Below are 8412 nucleotides of genomic sequence, written 5' to 3'. Positions count from 1 at the left end.
CTTTTCTTTTCTTTTCTTTTCTTTTCTTTTCTTTTCTTTTCTTTTCTTCTTTTCTTTTCTTTTCTTTCTTTCAACAGGATCCTTTATTCCTGTCACTCAGGCTGTAGTGCACTGACACAATCACAGCTCATTGCATCTTTGGCTTCCTGGGCTTAGGTAATTTTTCCTACCTCAGCCTCTGGAGTAGCTCAGACTACAGGCAAATGTTAGCATTCTCATCTAATTTGTTGTCTTCTGAGTAGAGACAGGGTTTCGCCATGTTGCCTCAGCCGGTCTAGGACTCCTGGGCTCAAGTGTTCTGCCTACTTTAGTCTCCCAAAGTGTTGGTATTACAGGCCTGAGGCATTTGTTCCAGGCTATAGTTTTCTTTTCTTTTAATATAGTTGTGTAGTTTGGGTATTAGGTTGATGTTGGCCTCATAGAATGAACTAGAAAGTATTTTGCTTCTATCTAATGAAAGAGATTATGTCTTTCAAGGATTTGTCCATTTAATCTAACCTATAAGTCTACGACTAAATTTATACACACTAAGTTGCTTATATTGTTCATTTATTATCATTTTACTGTCCATGCGACCTGTAGTGGTGTATTCTATTTCTGAAATTAGTAATTTGTGTTCTCTAATTTCTTAGTTATCCTGGAGACTTACCAACTTCATTGGTCTTTGCAAAGAAAACCATCATTTGATTTTATTTCTCCTAGTAATTTTCTGTTTTCAATTTCATTGAATTCATTGATTTTTCAGTTATCTTTTTGTTAATTGTTTCTATTTTAATTAGACCTTTTATGATATCTATTCTTTCAAATTTGTTAAAGTGTGTTTTATGACCTAGCATGTGATCTATCTTGACGAACATTCTATGTGAGCTTGAGAAGAAATGTGTACTCTGTTGTCATTAGATAAAGTAGTCTATGAATATTCAGTTGGTTGATGGTGGTGTTGAGTTTAACTACAAGAAGTTAGGTCTTTACTGGTTTTCTGCATTCTGAGCCTGTCCATTTCTGATAAAAAGGAATTGAATTCCAACAATAATTGCGTATTCATTTTTTTTTCCTTGCAGCTCTGCTAGTTTTTGCCTCATGTATTTTAATGATGTGTTGTTAGATTCATACAGATTAAACATTTTTATGTCTCTTTGGAGAATTGACCCCTTTATCATTATGTATTGCCCCTCATTATCCCTAACAGGTTTCCTCACTTTAAACAGAGGGGCATTTTTCATATATCTTTCACCTTTCTCCAGGGCAACTTATATCTGCTGATAGTGGGTCAAGGGCATAAAGGCGTGGATATTTTGTCCCAGTAAAGGACACTGATGAGCAATGCTCACTGCAGATCAAACCTCTTTCTCAGGGTTTGCTGAGGTTATGTCATGCCTCCATTTCAGTTCAGTTCCTCTGCTCAATCATGCTTTAACTTTTCTTTTCCCCAAAGACACCGATCCCTAATAAACACCTTGTCTCTGTGTCTGCTTCCAGGTATTTCATGCAGTGGCATTTGAAACAAACAAAAAATGTATTTAAAAATGGGGTTTAGAACTAGACAACTACTGTCTGATTGTCTATGAAGCTATATTACCTGTGGTAGGTGGAGCACAGACAACCCTAGGCACAAGGTCATGAACAAATTATTGAAACATTCACCAATAGTTATTTTGAAGAATGTCACCCATGGAAGAGAATGTACTGTCTGGCAAGATATATCTGGTATTAAAAATGCATTAAGAAAAGAGTAGCAATAAAGTAAAGAAATACAAGTGCAAATTGCCGTTGCTGCTGTGAGACAGTGGGTTTCAAATAAGAACAAATTTACTCCTCATCCTTTCTCAAACCTAGGAAACATTATGTAGTGCATGGAGACAGTCTTGCTTGTCATGACAGGGGGAGGGGTGCCACTAGGTTATATGGGGTAGAGAATAGAGATTCTATAATTCACAAGACAGACCCCATAACAAATAATTATTAGTCTAAAATGTAAATAGCACTACTGTTGTAAAACCTTGTTCAAGTCAAAGAGACTGAGGAGGCATAAGTATAATAGGAAATTGAAACTAAGTGTGAAAGTTGGAGGTTATTATTGTTGTATTGAAAATCTCTCTTTCTCTCTAGAGACTGAGTGGGCATATATGGAAGCAACATAATAAATGGAGTAGTCCCAACCAAGGTATGTACACTGAGTCATAAAATCCACACAATGATTAGTTCCCCAGTCTCCTAAATTATAATTTGGATTGACATATTTGGCAGTTGAAGAAACCCCTACATTGGGTTTTGTTTCCACAGTCAATAATATGACAGTGGAAAAGCCAAATAGAAGCCTCTCAAACTACTTTCCACCCCAGCAAAGATAGTCAATCAATGAAACAGACACAAAAATAAACAAATTTGTTTTATCCTAGGAAGTGGGTGGTGGCATTTAGTACCACCTTTAAGAACCTGAAAGATACAGTGGTGATAGTTACCTTATCATTATACTTAATTCAATATTCTGGATCCAAAAGAAATTAAATATAACCAAGAAAACAATTATATTTTTGCAGGTTTAACCAAGTATTAAGCTCTATCTATCTCATCTACAGCTAGTGCTCGATTTGCGACCACAATTGGTTCCGACAGACTGGTCGTAACATGATTTGGTCGTAAGTTGAGTAGGCTGTATGTACAGTACTGTGAAATGATGTTATAAAAACCTTTAAGTCATATTTTATCATAATTTTCTTTCATTATTGTTATATATCATAATTTTATTTGTTCATTTTATGCCATTTGTATCATCTCCACACTATTTTGTTTCTTATTTTTACATTCGTCAGGTTTGAGTAAAACACTGCATTACCAGTACAACTGGTTTAATATTTGCAAAGCATACAAAATTAAAAAATACAGGTGCGTACAAAAATACAAAATACAGGTGTAAAAAATACCATAGGAAACATTTTCCCAATTGCAAAACATATCAAAATATATAAACATGTATGAAACATTTTATTGGCCGCTGGTGCTTGGCTGCGGATCGTTGATGTCGTCATCTGAGGCAGCAGTTGGGGTTACCGGAGTTGGTTTTTTCATAAACATGGTGAGCTTTGTCTGAATTGCATGTTTCTTTTTTTCTTCATAAATTTCACGACACGAATGAAACACATCGTGCGCCATCCGTTCAATCCTTGCAAATCGTTCAATGTTTGGGTCTATTGCTTCGAAATGTATAAGAAGTTTATTCAGTAAAGATAAACCGTCTGATAATCCCTCAGTGGTGAACTTTCTTTCTGGCTCCTCCTCTTCTTTCTCTGCTTCTCTTCTTTCTTCTTCCACCACTCTTTCTTCTTCCAGTTGGATTAGCTCTTCATTTGTAAGTTCTCTGGATTCTTTGTCTAGCAACTCTTTGACATCTTCCATTTCACACTCAAAAGAAAGGTCTTTAGCGAGTTTTTCTGTTTTTTCCCGAATCGTTTCAAGTTCATGTTCACTGTCAAATCCGTCAAAATCATTAACATAGAGCTTAACACAGTTTTTCCAGATGTCATTCATGCACGTTGTCATCACAGCCTCCCAGGCAGTAGCGATATTCTTGATACACATCAAAATGTTGTGGTGTTTCCAAAAATCTACAGCGGAGCAGTCGTGGCTAGCGATTGTGGTCATAAAGTCGAATGGTCATAAGTTGCACAGGTCGCAAGTCGATCAATACCTGTACTGTGCCAAATATGGTACCTTTGATAGAGCAGATTAATATGATCCCAGCCATATGTTACACAGCCATTGGTTTAGTGAATGGATTCTTTTCATCTCCATCAGAAAAGAATATCAGATATACTTTTTAGCCAAACATAATAATAATGCATGTAGAAAGATTCTCCTCAACGCTAAGTTAGTTCTCCTGTCTCTGTCACAATACAAAATGCAGAGATCTGGATCATCTGAATATGTGAAAGTATCACACTGATTCATTATATCAATCTTATTAGATTAAACAGGAAAAATAAGCAACATGTGACCAGTATAGTTAACGTAATTGTAAGACTCATGCAAGTATTCAGGGCCTGAAACATTTATAGATGTTTTAGGGTTCCCATTATCAGGGGCATGGCAGGAAATTTGTTTGAAATGAAAGAGACATAATTATACCTGGCACATCCTGTAATGAAAAGGGAAGCACAAAGTCTCATAAACTTCTTCAGCTTCTGAAGGCAGGCTACTTAGGAAACTAGGAATATTGCTGTGGCCCATATGCAAGGTGACACCAAAATCTACCAGCAAGAATGAGTTCTAAGGCATATAACACAGAATTCTGGAGTTCGGGAGCAAAATTATATTCAGGAGAAAATTATACACCTTTTGAGAAACAGTTCTTAATGCTACTTGGTCCCGACTGGAGGCAAAATAATGACCACAAGACACAAAGAATCATATATCTGGAACTAGAAAAAAGGTTGGTTTGAAATTGGATAGTAATTGCAGTACAGCCTTACTCAGGGATGGCCATGAAAGACATTAGTAAGGACTAATCATCTCACTCAGCAGAACTTCCAGAACTTCATTTGGCATACCTTGCCACCCAGTCTATAATTTGTACATAATCAGAAGTGCTCCAATGTTGTATTACATATAGATTCGTGGGTCATGACAGATGAGCTTTTGGGCTGGTCAGGAGCTTGAGAGAGAGAGAGAGAGAGAGAGAGAGAGAGAGAGAGAGAGAGAGAGAGACTATACCACTTTGTCACTTTTGTTATAAATAATAAATACAAATATGTGTTGAAATCCTATTTTTTATTGCTCAATCCCTGGTTCAGTACACAGTGTATTGATTCTTATAGCTTTATTAACTAGATATAAATCTGGGTACTAAGAGTATGAGTCCTCCACCCTCTTAAAGTTTATCTTTACTCTTTTGGGTCCTTTGCATTTAACTACAAATTATAAATTGAATTTTCTAATTTCTACACAGGAAGCAACACCTAATGAAATTTTTATTTCGATTATGTTGAATATACAACTCTGTGTGTGTGTGTGTGTGTGTGTGTGTACGTGTGTGTACGTGTGTGTATGTTGGGTCATTTAATCTATTACATTTGTTTTAATTATAAAATTAAAAAGGTATAGTTAAAAAAAATCCAGTTCAGGTCTCTTCCTAGGCATTAAAGCATATGTCAATCTGTCTTCCTAAACAGATGTTCTAAAGGATATTAAGATCAATATATCCAAATGAGACTTATAATCTAACCTCCCCATAAGTTTTCTCATGTGTTTCCTATTTCAATTAATAATAGCTGTCACACCATTTATGAAAATATTAACATAATCATGAAGAATCATTCTTCCTCTTTCCCAAAAAGCCAGCAAATCACCTGATGATTTCTTTCCTAACTTGTTGCTAATACTGTATGTATACACACACACACAAACACACAATTTGAACAACACTCCAAACAGAGTTCCATGCCTCCAGACTTGAACATATTAATATTGAAGACTGTGCTGATTGGCACAGTCTATCTCAAACAAGAATCTAAAACTTAGGAATTCTATATTTGAATTCAATGTCGTAAAATAATTTAAAATGAATACCTAACTTCAAAAACAAGAATGATAAATTCTCAAATATCAGAAATAAAAAGTGAACTCAAAAATAATGTTGAAAGATTGTTGAAGCTGAGTGGATAACATGATTGAGAAAGCTATTATAGACCTAAATATTTAGGCATTTAAAATTCTTGCAGAAAGATGTTGAAGACTCGTGTCTATATGATGCACAGAGCTGCAACTGGGGTTCAGTAATATACATAACAGCCAAAAGTAACATTCTATTTATAAAATAGAAATTTTAAAAGATGAGCCTGTATTCTATAAAGAAGCCTGATGTTTACTGACACCTGTGGCAGAAAAAATAGTCACATAAATATTTTGCAATGTCAAATTTGGATTATTCATGAAAATAGGAATAAAATACATACAATCCAAGACATTGACATGAAAAAATATTTAGAACCATGAAACCCATTAGTTTCCCAGGAAAAATAAACAGGTGGACTGGATAGCACTGAATTCCAGTGCAGAGCCTCCAAATTACTTTGTTCCCTCTTCTCGGAGCAAACAAATTCTCTCCATGCCACATATCACTGCCAGAGTATAGGTAGGAGTGATCGAGGGAATGCAGGAAGGTCTTTCCAACCCTCTTTAGAGCCTCTTTCCTTGATGTGATGTCAAATATGGGTACTTTGATCACTTAACTGATTTTTACAGTTTGTGAAGGTACTTTCTTGCGTGGATAGGTTTTCAATTTAGTACTCCTGTAGAGGAGGACAATTGCTGGACTGTTCTATTTGGCCATTTTGCTCCACTTACTTCTCCTCTTTTTCTTTCTTTTTTAAATTTTACTTTAAGTTTTGAGATATACGTGTAAAAGGTGCAGATTTGTTATATAGGTATACACATACCATGGTGGTTTGCTACACCTATCAACCCGTCATCTGGGTTTTAAGCCCTGCATACATGAGGTATTTGTCCTAATGCTCTCTCTTCCTTTGCCCCTCCCCACCAACAGGCCCAGGTGAGTGATGGTCCTTCCCCTCTCTGTTCTCATAGTTCAACTCCCACTAATGAGTGAGAACACGCAGTGTTTTGTTTTCTGTTCCTGGGTTGGTTTGCTGAGAATGATGGCTTCCAGTTTTTTCCCTGTCCCTGCAAAGGACATGAACTCATTCTTTCTATGGTTGAATAATATTCCATGATATATGTGCCACATTGTCACTATCCAGTCTATCATTGATGGGTATTTGGGTTGGTTCCAAGTCTTTGCTATTGTAACTACTGCTGCAATAAACATATGTGTGCATAGTTCTTTGTAGTACAATGATTTTTTTTAAAAAAGTGTAGCGTTGGTGATACAGTGGTGAGCATAGATGTCTCACTCTTTTTCATAATATATGCTTTTCAAAATAATATTTTATTGTGAGTGCTGATATAATCTCTATACTTTCTATCAGACTTTGTGTTTTCTACATACTTGAGTCAGCAGTTATTTCTGTGAATAATAACTTTTGTGTAATTTGATGTGTGCATAATTTGTAATGTCATTATTTTACCTTCACTCTTGAAATACAGATTATCACTGGAGACTCAGAAGGGTGAGAGGGTGGTGAGAGATGGGAACTTATTTAATGGGTACAATGGATGTTATTCTGGGGATGGTTACACTAAAAATCCAGATGTCACCACCATGCAATATATCCACGTAACAAAACTCCACATGCACCTGTTAAGTTGATATAATAAAAGCTGGTTTATATTGAAAGTTATCATTCATGACCACTGGAGATACTGTCTCATAGTCTTCCTCGGTGTGTTTTTGTTCAGGAAAAGTCAACTGTAAATCTATTTATTAATACTTAAATAATCAGTTTGTTTTATACATTTAAGATTTTTGTCATTACTTTTTATTTTGCAGCATAACTATAAAGTGTCTACATATAGATTTTTTTTAACTGTCTTATTCAGGATCACATATGCTCCTCCAAAATTTGAACACATATATTTCTTTAATTATAAAAAAAATTGACCATCATCACTTGGAGTGTTGTCTTTCTTCCATTCTTTATCTTGTTTGCTGCTAACCCTAAAAATTCTCTTTTTTATTTTCTATCACTTTATTGCTCTGTAATTATTTCTGTATAATATCCTCAAGCTTATTTTGTTATTAGTGAAATATCTTCCTTTATCTAGACTACTCTTTAACACACCCATTATATACAGTTATTGTAATAACTATGCTTTTTATTCCAAGAGATTCTGTTTGATTTTGTTATATAACTACCTGTTGATATTCAATTCCATTCATATCTCATTCTTTATCTTTCTTCATCATTTTTTTTTTTTTTGAGGTGGAGTTTTGGTTTTGTTGCCAAGGCTGGAGTACAATGGCATGACCTTGGCTGGCTACAACCTCCCCCTCCTGGGTTGAAGCCTCAGGCTCCAAAGTAGCTGGGATTACAGGCATGCACCACCATGTCTGGCTAATTGTTGCATTTTTAATAGAGAAAGAGTTTCACCATGCTGGTCAGGCTGAGCTTAAACTCCTGACCTCAGGTGATCCACCCACCTTTGCCTCCCAAAGTGCTGGGATTATAGGTGTAAGCCACAGTGCCCAGCCTCTTTGTCAATTTCTAATATCTTAATTGTACTATTTGTAAACACATTTAAATTATTACTTATTGACCTGGCATATAAATTATTCTTTAGCCTTCTCAATTTTGCAACATTGCTCCATTTTCACACTATGTATTATTATTTTTTAAATTTGCAATGTGCTTATCTGAAGGGTGTGGTTATGCGTTGGTGGACATAGAAGCTAGAGTATTTTGAAGAAGTCCTATGTGTATGTATTGTAAGCGGATCTTATTAAAGACCACCAAGGCA

Source organism: Cebus imitator, unplaced genomic scaffold, assembly GCF_001604975.1.
Source record: "Cebus imitator isolate Cc_AM_T3 unplaced genomic scaffold, Cebus_imitator-1.0 Scaffold68, whole genome shotgun sequence".
Classification (NCBI taxonomy): domain Eukaryota; kingdom Metazoa; phylum Chordata; class Mammalia; order Primates; family Cebidae; genus Cebus; species Cebus imitator.
Note: the sequence above shows the minus strand (reverse complement) of the source record.